This window comes from Magnolia sinica, chromosome 6 (genome assembly GCF_029962835.1).
Source record: "Magnolia sinica isolate HGM2019 chromosome 6, MsV1, whole genome shotgun sequence".
Taxonomy (NCBI): domain Eukaryota; kingdom Viridiplantae; phylum Streptophyta; class Magnoliopsida; order Magnoliales; family Magnoliaceae; genus Magnolia; species Magnolia sinica.
This window is the reverse complement of record NC_080578.1, coordinates 86,837,116-86,849,186: the sequence shown is the minus strand read 5'-3', so window position 1 is coordinate 86,849,186 and position 12,071 is coordinate 86,837,116. Positions and strand designations below refer to the sequence as shown.

At 39.9% G+C, this 12,071-nt stretch overlaps 1 non-coding gene across 1 annotated transcript; it reads right to left on the bottom strand.

The window, feature by feature from the left end:
• Nucleotides 1–11,624: 11,624 nt before the first annotated feature.
• On the bottom strand, nt 11,625–11,731 carry LOC131250399 (small nucleolar RNA R71). Its single transcript, XR_009173324.1, has one exon. It is a non-coding gene; the product is annotated as a small nucleolar RNA R71 (small nucleolar RNA).
• Nucleotides 11,732–12,071: the final 340 nt, after the last annotated feature.

Sequence of the window (12,071 nt, the reverse complement as noted above, 5' to 3'; positions counted from 1 at the left end):
GGGGTTACTTGCCCTTTCCTGCTTTCGCGTGCTTCTCCTTCCTTTGTATCAAGCGATTTTCAGCGAGTGTTCTTCTGACGTCCTTCTCAAGCGGACTGTTTCCCTTAGTGAGCCTCGTTTCTACTCCTTTACTCCCCTCCCTTTTCTTTCTTTTTTCTTCTTCTAGTTTTTCGGCAATTTTGGGCCTACAGCCATGCCGAAAACCTTGAGTTCGCGGGAGGGGAATTTCAGCCATGATGGCGGGGTAGATGATCTTTGCCCCATGTCAAACACGCCATCACCACTGATGATGATGAGCGACATTGATTTTTGGGTGTCCCATGTGTCACTAATGCTTGAACAGTCCTTGGCAGAGCAGTCGACAGAGACAGAGGGGACTTTCCCGGTGGCGAAGGAGGATAGCGAATCTGTCGAAGTTGGAGGAAAGGGGCTAAGTAGAGTCTGTGCTAAAGAAAGCCGACATGGTGAGGATAATGTCGGGATACCACATTCCAGAATCAGTGGTACTCTGAGCTCCCTCAACGGGCGAGCTTCCCAATGAGCCCCCTGAAGGAGAAGTGGTCATTTTTCAAGTCGCCCTCCAATGTGACCTTAGGCTTCCTCTTCAGAGGATAGTGAGGCAAATACTTGTGCATCTTGGGTTAGCTCTAAGACAGCTAATCCCCAACGTTTGGAGAACATTGGTGCGGTCATTCATCCTCTTGTCCGATCTCGACCAACCCGAGTTGACCGTTACCAAGTGAAATCCAACCCTCTGCATGAGGGTTGGTATTATTTCTTCTCATGGAGGGGGACTGGCAAGGCCTTGATCACGGATGTCCCAACCTCCAATGAAAATTGGAAGAAAAATGGTTATGGGTGTCAGGGGAGTGGGAGGCGCCAGGGATCTCCGGGCTACATTTGTGGGTCCCGACCTCCTTTTCTATGCCAGGTCGGTATGTCGGGACCCGCTTCACTTTGCTTGCTCGTTGCTTTTGTTCTAATTGGTATTCTTTTTTTTTTCCAGTTGTTCTCAAATATCCTACTGCAATGGGCACAGAGACCCTTGCTCGGATTGTTGAAGTTCGGTCGGTGGATGTCGACATGAGGTCTTGGAGGTTGCTCCTTACGCCCGAGCTTCTCCTCAAGTCAGGTCTTGATCACCTTTTCTTGATAAGTATAAGTCTTTTAATAGGTCACTTCGGGATATGTCATACTTTGCAGATTTTTTGCTAAGTTTTTCCACTGTGTAAATATACCAGAGGTAAGGCGTCAAAGAGAAAGGCAACCCCTCCAGCCGAGCTTGCTCAGAAGAAGAAGAAACCGACCACCAAGAGCAAGGGAAAGGTTGTACCTTCTTCTTCTGTCGCTCATGAGGTCATGGGGGACGTGCTGGCCTTAGCTCCTATTGCCATTGTGGCCGAGGCGGTCGTCAGGTCAGCTTCGTTTGCCTAAGCTTAGGCCATTAGGGCCCGTATGGTCACGGAGACGGTGGTCAAACTTTTGCCACCCTAAGTGAGGGTTTATGATACATAAGTTTGGTATAAAATTTTAAATCAAACAAATCATGAGGACTATGTGATCTAGAATTCAAGGGTCTAGGTTAATGGCATTTTCATAATTATTTTTATATTCAAGTTTTGGAAAATCTAATGGTTCTACATCGTTATAGGCACGTTTCTAAGTAATTCTTACAAGGGAACTTATATTTAAATATTTATGAATAAAAAATTATTCACCAAATTAATTAAGGGGATGTACATATATCAACCAACATAACGAATAGTCAGATGACATGTTAAAAATAGAAAAACTTGATGGTTAGTAGTTTGATCATATATGTATGTGGATGTACGGTCAGTTTTGTAAACAGATGATGACAAGTAGGTTTTTAGAGCGATCAAGAGGTAGGACATGTATACCATTAGATTCAAGTGACTTGTTTGCATGTGTAAGTTTTCCACATTATAGTTTTGATGGTTAGTTAGGCATATTTATTGGTGGTGAACAAGATGAACAGATCAGAATCTCAATCTGATGCATGCACAAATGGATGTAGAGATCAAGTAGGTAGTTTACTATGATCTGGTGGTCCAAAATTAAAGTGGATGATCAGACGTCTCTATCTAGTAGTGAATATTTGATAAAGCAGTTGGTTATGATGTATGAGTGAGGATACTTAGATATATGATGGTCTGTCTTAAAATCATCGGTCGGATGGCTTGATCTATGGATAAAGATCATTCTCAATGGTCAAATTCATGTTGGAGAATAGATGTAAGGTCAGAATAGCTAAATTGGTATCGTACACATGTACACACTAAGTTAAATTTCATGGTAATACTCAAGAACTTTCAATACTCAAGTATTGAAAAGTTCGGGGTGTTCCACGTAACACATAGGAAGTTGCTTGCCTCTGACCTCTCATGTTAAGGCCGACCTAGCCGTTGCGACTGAGACAACCAAGTAAAGCAGTAGTGGCTCTCCCTGTTCGGGTTTGGATAGCAATGAGGATGACCTTGGTTACTGCTTGAGCTGTTGAAAGGCATGTTCGCAATCGTCATCCCATGTTGGTTTCATCTTGCCTTTCATTAGTTGGAAGAATGGTAGGCACTTGTCTATAACTCTGGAGACAAATCTGTTGAGGGACACAATTCTTCCTGTGAGGCATTGAATTTCTTTTGTAATTTTGGACGAGCTCATGTTCAACAGTGCCTGGATCTTGTCTGGATTTGCTTCAATTCCCTTATGATTCACTAAAAAGATGAGGAACTTTTTCAAGCTTACCCCAAAGGCGCACTTATTAGAGTTCAACTTCATCTAGTATTTCCTCAGGATGGTGAATGTTTCTTCGACGTCAGCCACGTGGTTTGTCGCTCTGGTGCTCTTGACTAGCATGTCACCGACGTAGACTTCTATAGAATGCCTGATTTGCTTAGCAAACATCTTGTTAACAAGGCATTGATATGTTTCTCCAGCATTTTTCAATCCAAAAGGCATGACCTTGTAGAAGTAGAGCCCTTTTTTGGTGACAAAGGTCACTTTCTGCTTGTCATGTTCGTGTATGACGATCTGGTTATAACCCGAGTAGGTGTCCATGAAGCTGAGGAGCTCGTGCCGGCTGTGCTGTTGACTAGTTGGTCGATCCTTGACAGAGGAAAACTATCTTTTGAGGCACGCTTTATTCAAGTTTGTGTAGTCGACACATATCTACCATTTTTCATTTGATTTCTTCACCAACACGACATTTGTAATCCTGTCGGGATAGTAGATTTCTTTAATAAATCTGGCCTCGAAAAGTTTGTTGACCTCTTCATCGATGATTGTGTACTGCTCTGGTTCGAACACTCATCATTTTTGTCTCACAGATCGATGGTCGAGATTGATTTTTAGTTTGTGGACCATCACCTTCGGATTGATGCCAGGTATGTCCTGGTGTGCCATTGGAAGACATCAGCATGCCGCTTTAGTAGGCCGATGATCTCGTCATGTTGATCTACAACTAACAGTGAGTCGACCTGAACCGCTCGAGTTGCTTCGGTCTCGTAGAGAAGTATGACCACTGGATCTTCCACTGGAGACCCTCTCTCTACAAATTCTTCTCAAGGATCCAGAGATGTAATCGCCATCATCTGCCAATGTGCTTTTGCCCTAATTGTCGTTGAGTAGCATTGTAGGGCTTTATGCTAATCGCCCCTGACTTGACTAACACCATGCTTGATCAGGAACTTCATCGCAAGGTGGTATGTAAATACCGCTTCTCTGATGACATAAAAGGATGGTTGTCTTAATATTATGTTGTAGAAGGAGGGGCATCCGACCACAAGGAAGTAGATCATCACGATGGTCTAGTTGTGACCATCTCCTGTAGTCATGGACAGTAGTCACCCCGAACGTGAGTAAGGGAGTGTGGATACAACATAGTCTGGACCTCCCAATTCCCATTTTATCAAAGATGGTGATGAAGATTGGCCACGACCATGGTCACCACCAAGGCATCATCATGTGGGTGGTGGATTCCTTGGGTGTCTTCCTCAGTGAAGGTTAAGCTGCATGGAATCAACTTCTGCTCATTCGCAACTTTACTTATGAGGTGTATGTGATGCTTTGTGCTATTACTACTAATGTTTTTAGAATAAATTACGAGCTCTGTTCGAGTCCCCACCTCCTATGGTTCCTCCTAATATCGTGTGAATTTCACATGTCGCTTCATTGTATTTTTATCACCTTGTGGTTTATCCCTTTTATCAGGTCGCTCATTCCTCCTCTCGTTGATGTATTCCTGTAGGTGTCCGCCTCGAATGAGGGACTCGATCTCTTCCTTGAGGTCAAAACATTCGACGATGGTGTATCCTTGGTCGTGGTGGAAGTGACAGTACTTCCACTTATCAGTCCTGTCTACATCGGCCTTCATCCTGCTCTGCCACTTCAGGATCCTTTTGTCATGAATTTCGATAAGGACTTGCTTGGGAGTCACGTTAAGTGGGCTATATGAGCAGAACCTGCTCTTCAGTCATCAGCTCAGTCATTGACCTCTGCCCGGATCATCATCCATTCTCTTCTTGCTGTTGATGGTGAGCGGTTCCCTCTGCCCCTTGTGATTCCTCTCATTAGCTGAGCTACATTTGCTCCTAGTAGCTTTCTGCTAGCTGAAGAGCCCCTTCGCACTAGACTATGTCTGGACTTGGTTAAGGAGATTGTTGAGTGTCAAATATTGCATATTCTCCCCTATTTATATCTTAACATGAAACTGCTTAATGGTATATTTTATGCATTTTTGTGTTGCAAGGTGAATTTGAGAGCTTGGATTGAAAACAATGCTAAAAGCATGGATTTAATGCTCAAAAATCACTAAGGTAAAAGATGGATCTTAGGAGACCAAGAATAAAGAATTCACATGCCAAAGATCCAAGGAAACCAAGTACATAGGATGAAGAAAAGAGTTGAAAGAATGCAGAATCCCTAGCAGAAAACAGGACATTTCGGTCCGACCCGAGCCAACTTCGGTCCGACCAAAATCAAGATAATTTGGTCCTACCTGATCTAACTTTGGTCCGACTGAAGTACTTCAATTGGAGTCAGTCCGACTTAAATTTGACAAATTTTCTACACAAGAATTTTTAGCATCAACTTCGGTCCCACCGAAGTCAACTTCAGTTCGACCAAAATTGTGCATAATTGTCCAGTGAGAAAGTGTGATTTCCAATCTTAATTCAGTTCGACCAAAGCATAACGCAGGAGTTATACAGAGTGCGTAACTTGAGGCGGCTTCCGAAAATTTCAAGGAGTTGCATAAGATGGGGCTTCACAAGTATAAATAGGAGTCCCTAAGAAGTTCCTAGGTATCACCTATGGTTCAAGGAGTGGAGCAAAAGGGTGGAGCTGCCGCTTGGGAGTTTTTATCTTCTTCCTTAGTTGGTCTTTTTGTTTTGTTTAAGAGTTCTTAGTTTAATCATGTCTATGGTTGGCTAAACCTCTTAGATAGGGCTAAGAGGTGAAGCTTGTAGCATGATGAGGATGTTTACTTTGCTTTTATTCTTGTTTATATTGAACTTCATAGACTTCTAGTTGATTTTAAGGAATATTTTTAGTTTTCAATGGTTTATTATGACTCAAATTATAATAGATCTGTGATAGCTTTAGATATCTTCTTTTCTTAATTGAGATTGTGGGATTAGTAAATCCTGTTGTTTGTCATCGTATCCGAGGCATGGTTGGGTGATGGAATCGCTTCCAAATCCTCACAATTCTCCGCCTTGGAGACTAGATTAATGAAAAATTCAAAGATTTGATCATCTCTTTCTCCAACTAGATAAGATAGGGCTCTTACTCCAGTTGGATCTCTTGAATCAAGCAAGGTGGCATCACAATTACTCCCTTTATTCCAGATTTTAGATTTACATCTTCTTCTAGTTCTACTTATAGTTATTTTTAGAAATGTACAAGATTATTCCCTATGGATTCGACCTCGGTCTTACCGAAATTATTACTACATCACGACCCTACACATGGGGTTGTAAATAAGTTTTTGGCGCGTTGCCGAGGAATACGGTTACATTTTTTTGAAATTAATTAGTTACGTTAAGATTAGAGCTTTTACGATTCGTCAGCTTTTAGATTTTATTTTTAGGATTTTTCTTTTATTTTTCTTTTCTCTTTCTTCTTTTAAGATTGCTAACACAGTTTGATTGTTTTGATTTTGTAGGATTTTTAATTGTAGTTCTTCTCTTCTAGTAACTTCTTCCATCTACTTACTTTCTATATTGCTGTAGATTTTTTTTTTTTTAGAATTAAATTCAGAATTAGGGTTTCACCATGCATATGCAAGAGTGGGAACGTCAGTATCCTGAGATACTTCTAGAAAATGAGAAATATTGTGAAGGGATGTCCGATGATTATGTTAGAAAACAACTTATGTCTCAAAATTTTGCTGAAACCATGATTAAGAACCGACCAGAATATAATGCTCCACCTATTAAGAAGTCTATATGCGATCATATGAGGGAGAATAATTACACCCCACCGATTAAGAGAATAGTACATGATTGTTGGGGTGATAATGTGTACCAACAACCATCAAACTCTCCCACCTATGACCCGCATGACTATAATCAGTGGAAACATTAAGATTGGAGAGACGAACCAACAATAGATTATAATGGCTATTCTCTTGGATCCCCTACTTTTGAAATCCAAACAGAAACAATCCAAGAGAATTCACTTTAGAATTCCACACGAACTCTAGAGTTCATCCAAGCATTATAAGAAGTTTCAAAAGCTATGCAAGAGATAAGTTCACGCTCTGCGAGTAAGGAGAATACTGAAATTGAGAATGAGAAGTTGAATCTTGTTAATGAGCATACGGTTCAATTTTTCGATGAGTCAATCTCAATGACTGTCCAAATGAATGATTAAGAGACATGGGTATCTTTCAAATATAATAATGCTGACACACTCCATTCACATGACACATTTGATCTCAATGAGGAGGACGAGGCTAGTTTATTCGAGCCTTAACCCAACATAGAAATACAATATGAGGAAAGTGATCCCAACTCACTTGTGAATTGTACTGAATTAGACAATGATGAGGAGTGGGATGGCAACCATAAGTTTACAGCCCAAATTTCCCAGGAATCAATCTCAATTATGGTTTAGGTAAATGATCAAGAAGTACAAGGAATTGTTGACCATAATGATCTACTCCACCTATCTGACACATTTAATTAAATGTGGAGGGCGAGTTCGTTCCTAGTGAACCGCATGACCCTTTTGAGGCCTGCTCAGCCCACTCTCCTGATTTAAATGATGATTTGATTAGGCAGATGGATGACTTGCTAGACATGACTCTGGTATTTAAAACTACCTAGTGGAAGCCACCATTGGAACAGTCATCCCTTGATTATAAAATGCCTCTACTGACTAGTATTAATGAACTGAGTCTTCACATTAAATCTTCACCTTTTGATTCTTAATCTATCTATGCAGGGCAAGGCGAGATGTATCCGGTGATGATCGACTCTCACCAAGATGAAGAGTAAGAGAGCATGTTTCACTCTATTCTCAAATATGATAGAGCCCATGGGCATATCATCACAAACCTCAATGTGGAAAATGAGTCCCTCTCAACTGAATCTCTCCACTCTTTGGAAGATTGTTTGATACACTTTGAGAATCCTAATGACTACATGATTCAAGAAATAGTGGATGCCTTTCAAGACAATGCCTCGGTAAATGTTACTGACCGAGGAAATCCTTATTCTGAAAAACCTCCTTCTCCAGATCCTGAATTTTTACCATTAAGGGACAAGGAGCTGAGAATTGAACTGAAGTTTGAAACTTCGGAATGTGTTGAGACTACACCACCACCTACTAAGAATTTTTTTTTTTTTAATTTCATATAATCGTAGTCTCTAATTCACCATATTGTACTAACTTTGAAAATTTTTCTATCATATGTGAATCATATATACTTTGGACACCTCAGGAGATTAAAAGGAAACTTTATGGTGAGGTCCATAAATTTCTCTAGATATTCATGCTCCAGGGCATCCAAACTTATCGTAAAAAGGGCTTTTGGATTATCTTGTCGAGAAACCTACTAAAAAATTTATCAAGATACTGGCCGGAGGAGGAACCTTGCTGCATGATTGAGTAGATTTCCCTTGCTTTCCTAGTTTAGGATTAGAATTTATTTCTTTCATAAGATCATGGTAGTTTTCTTTTGGTTTGTCTAATCTTTGTGCTAACCCATCTTCACACTGAGATCCTTGAATTAATAGTGTATATTCTACTTCTTCAAGTACTACCTTTCCATCACTTCTCCTTTCTTTTCGTTGTCTCATGTTGAGGGTCAAATATTTTATATTAGACCTCAATTATTACTTGATTTTTATGTACATGATAATATTTAACATTCTATTTTAATCGTGTTTATGTTGCAAGGTGAATTTAGGATCTTAGACTAAAAAAGGGTACTAAAGGCATGGATTTTATGCTCACAAACCACCAAGGCAAGGGACGAATCCTAAGAGACCGAGATCGAAGAATTTACATGCCAAAGATCCGAAAAAATCAAGTGATTAAAGTTAAAGGGGCCTGAAAATCATCCTGAATGCAAAATCACAGGGTTCCCACCATTTGTTTGGCTCGAAACTTTATATCTGGCCTGAGGACCCTAAATTAATCGTACATGTCAAAATCCATCCCTTAGATCTTTGTGGAAGTGGCCCAATGGACAGATCAACCCATAAATCACTGATCTGGGGGCCACCTGATCTCTGGATATGCTTCAATTTTGGTCTCAACCCCTTAAATTAGAGGGAAAAATGGATGAACGGATTGAATTTCTCATATACATCATAGTGGACCCCACATGTACATGTGCGTGTGCATAGCCGGTGCACTCCCGCACCGCACTGGACTGGGCAAACCGGTCAAGGGTCGTTGACCTGATCCGCTTTCTAATTACGCACAATGTCCGCAATCAACGGACGTTGTGATGATCAATGGCTCATCCCCATCGTCCCAATGGATGATCTGAACTGTTCATTCGATCTAGACGGTGGGGCCGACCCGCACACAAGAAAATCAAGTTCAAATACAGGATGGATGGTGGAAGTAAAGATTCAGTGGGCCGCAAAATAGACGGCCAAAAACACCCTATCCCGATCGATTTTTTTCCACGCATCCAATGGATGGAGTGGATTTCTCCGTTGACTTCAATCATGGGGCCCCCAAGCATCAGCGCAAGTTGATTTTCAAAGGCCCTGCGTCTGTGAGATCTGGCCGCTGTGAGCCGTTCTGTGATTATGGACACGGTCGGATCCATGATCCAGACCGTCCACAAGCTGCAATAGGTGGCCACGACCCTATTCATGAAGTTAAATCAAGTTTTGGGATGATCAGCATCCTGAAAATCAGTTTCATATGCAAATTGTTTTACGTTTTCTTTTGCACACGGTTTTCTGCGTAAAGAGCTGCGTAAAAGCTCCCTTCAATGACTCCAATAGCTATCGCCTCATGTGGCTATAAAAGAGAGAGAGGCAGAGACATGGAAAGGCATCTTAGGACGTGAGCAAGGAGGAGAGAGAGAGAGAGAGAGAGAGAGAGAGAGAGAGAGAGAGCATGGCCGGCTGGGAGTTTCTTCCTTCTACTTCAGTTTTTCTTTCCTTTTTATGTCATTTTTTTTCTGAGATTTAGAACATCATGTTTATGATGAGCTAAACCTCTTAGCTAGGGTTAAGAGGTGAAGCTTATAACGTGATGGGGTGTTGTTTATAGCTTTGATTCATGTTACGCTGAACTCTCTTTGATTTTGGTTTGATTGAAAGGAATATTCATAGTTTTCAATGGTTTATTGTGACTTAAATTACAATGGATCTGCGGTAGCTTTGAGTATGTTCTTTTCATTATTATGATTGTGAAGTTAGGAAGCCCTATTGTTCACCATCATCTCATGGACATGGTTGGATGATGGAATCCTTCCTAATGTTCATAACTCTTTCAGATTGGTTCTGGATTGGTTAAATTCTGTTGTTTGTTTTGTCTCATGAGCATGGTTTTGTGATGGAATCAATTCTAATTCTCATACCTCTCATCTCTTAAAAACTGGATCAAAGGAAGTTTAGATTTGGTTTTTAATGATATATCTTCCAACCGGATGAAGATGGGACTCTAAATTCAATTGTGTTTGTGAATCAAGCATAGATCTTCCTGATCTCTACAAGTGGATTGTGTTTGTGAATCTTGACACCCTAGTTTCCCATCTTTGAATTTTACAAGTTCTAGTTTAATATTTCACCATTATTCTCTTAGATTTCGCTAATTTATATTACATATTATTCTAGTTCTAGTTTTGGTTACTTTTAGAATACGTACAAGGTTCAGTCCCTGTGGATTCGACCTTAGTCTTACCGAGATTATTACTACATTGAAACCCTATACTTAGGGTAGTAAACAAGTTTTTGGCACCATTGACGGGGACTGACGGTTGCATTTTTCTGAGATTAACTAGTTTTTGGGTTAATTTAAGATTAGGTTTTTATATTTTCTAACTTTAGGTTTAGGTTTTTCTGTTTGAAGTTTTTTATAAACTAACCTAACTTTCCTATCTTGTAGGACCTTGAGTTAGACTTTCTAAATTATTAATATCTTTCTAATGTTTCTATTTTTCTATTTTTAGTATGAGGGTTTTATTTTCTATTTTTAGAAACTTTCAATTTTTAGGATCTCTTTTATTTTTAGAAATTAACTTACTTTCTAATTTAGGTTTAGAACTTTCCTAATTTATTTTTAGAAACTTTCTATTTTTCATTTTTTAGGAATTTTTCTTTTTTAGAAACTACTTTACTTTCTATTTTTTTTTATAGAAACTTTCTAATTTTGCACTTTCTATTTTTAGAAATTGACTTGTTTTGTTTTTTTTTTTTTTTTTTTGCAGGATCTTAATTTAGGAACTTCTAATTTGGTAACCTCTTTCCAACTCTTCTTTCTCTTTATTTCTAGATTTCTATTTCTTTTCTTCTTTAGTTTTAGGTTAGAATCTGAGATTGAGGGCTGTGAGTGTTTCATGCCCAAGTGGGTCCATGACAACACTCGACGTCTCTTGACTGAAGGAGGATTGGTTGAGGGGTTGACTATCCATCGCAAGACTAGACACTGCTTGAGATCCCTAGAGTTAATTGAGGTTATGACTGCAAATCAACTGGCCAATCGACTAGAAGGACTACCTCAACCTAGGGTTGGGGAAGTCAAGGATGAGAATGGGGTGCATCAAGTACCCCCCGCCTCGTACTTTACGAGATTATTTACAACCGGCGGGGGTGAGCAAGCCCTCATGCATGGTTTTTACAGAGAATACGGGACACATAGATATTAAGTCAGGGGTGATCTAACTCCTTCCTAAATTTCATGGGCTTGAGTCAGAAAATTCATATTTACTTCTGAAAGAGTTTGACAAGATCACAGTCACTCTATACTTTCCTAACGTGTCTGATGACACGGTCAGGTTGAAACTTTTTCCTTTTTCTTTGAAAGAGAAAGCTAAGACGTGGTTACATTCACTACATCATTGATTTATTGATAGATGGAATGACATAACAAGAGAGTTTATAAAGAAAATTTTTTCATATCATAAGACGAACACCCTTAAAAAGTCAATCATAAACTTCACCCAAAGGGAAGATAAAACATTCTTCCAATGTTGGGAGCGGTTCAAGGATCTTATCAGTTCATGCCCACAACATGGTTTTGAAATGTAGCGCGCATCATGAACTTTTTCTATGATGGACTGACATCACCCATGCGCCAATTAGTCAAGACAATGTGTAATGGGGAATTTATGAATAAAGGTGTCGATAAGGTGTGAGACTTCTTTGATAAACTTGCTGAAAGCACACAATCATGGGACATCTCTCCAAAACCAAGCACCGTGTGTAGGCCGACTCAATTTAAGGAAAGGGGTGGAATGTATCTCCTGAAAGAGGACGATGATATCAGTACTAAAGTAGCTAATCTCATTAGGAAACTCGAAGCCATGGAATTAAAGAAGGACAAGGCTAACGAAACTGTTTGCGGTATTTGTGCTTGCA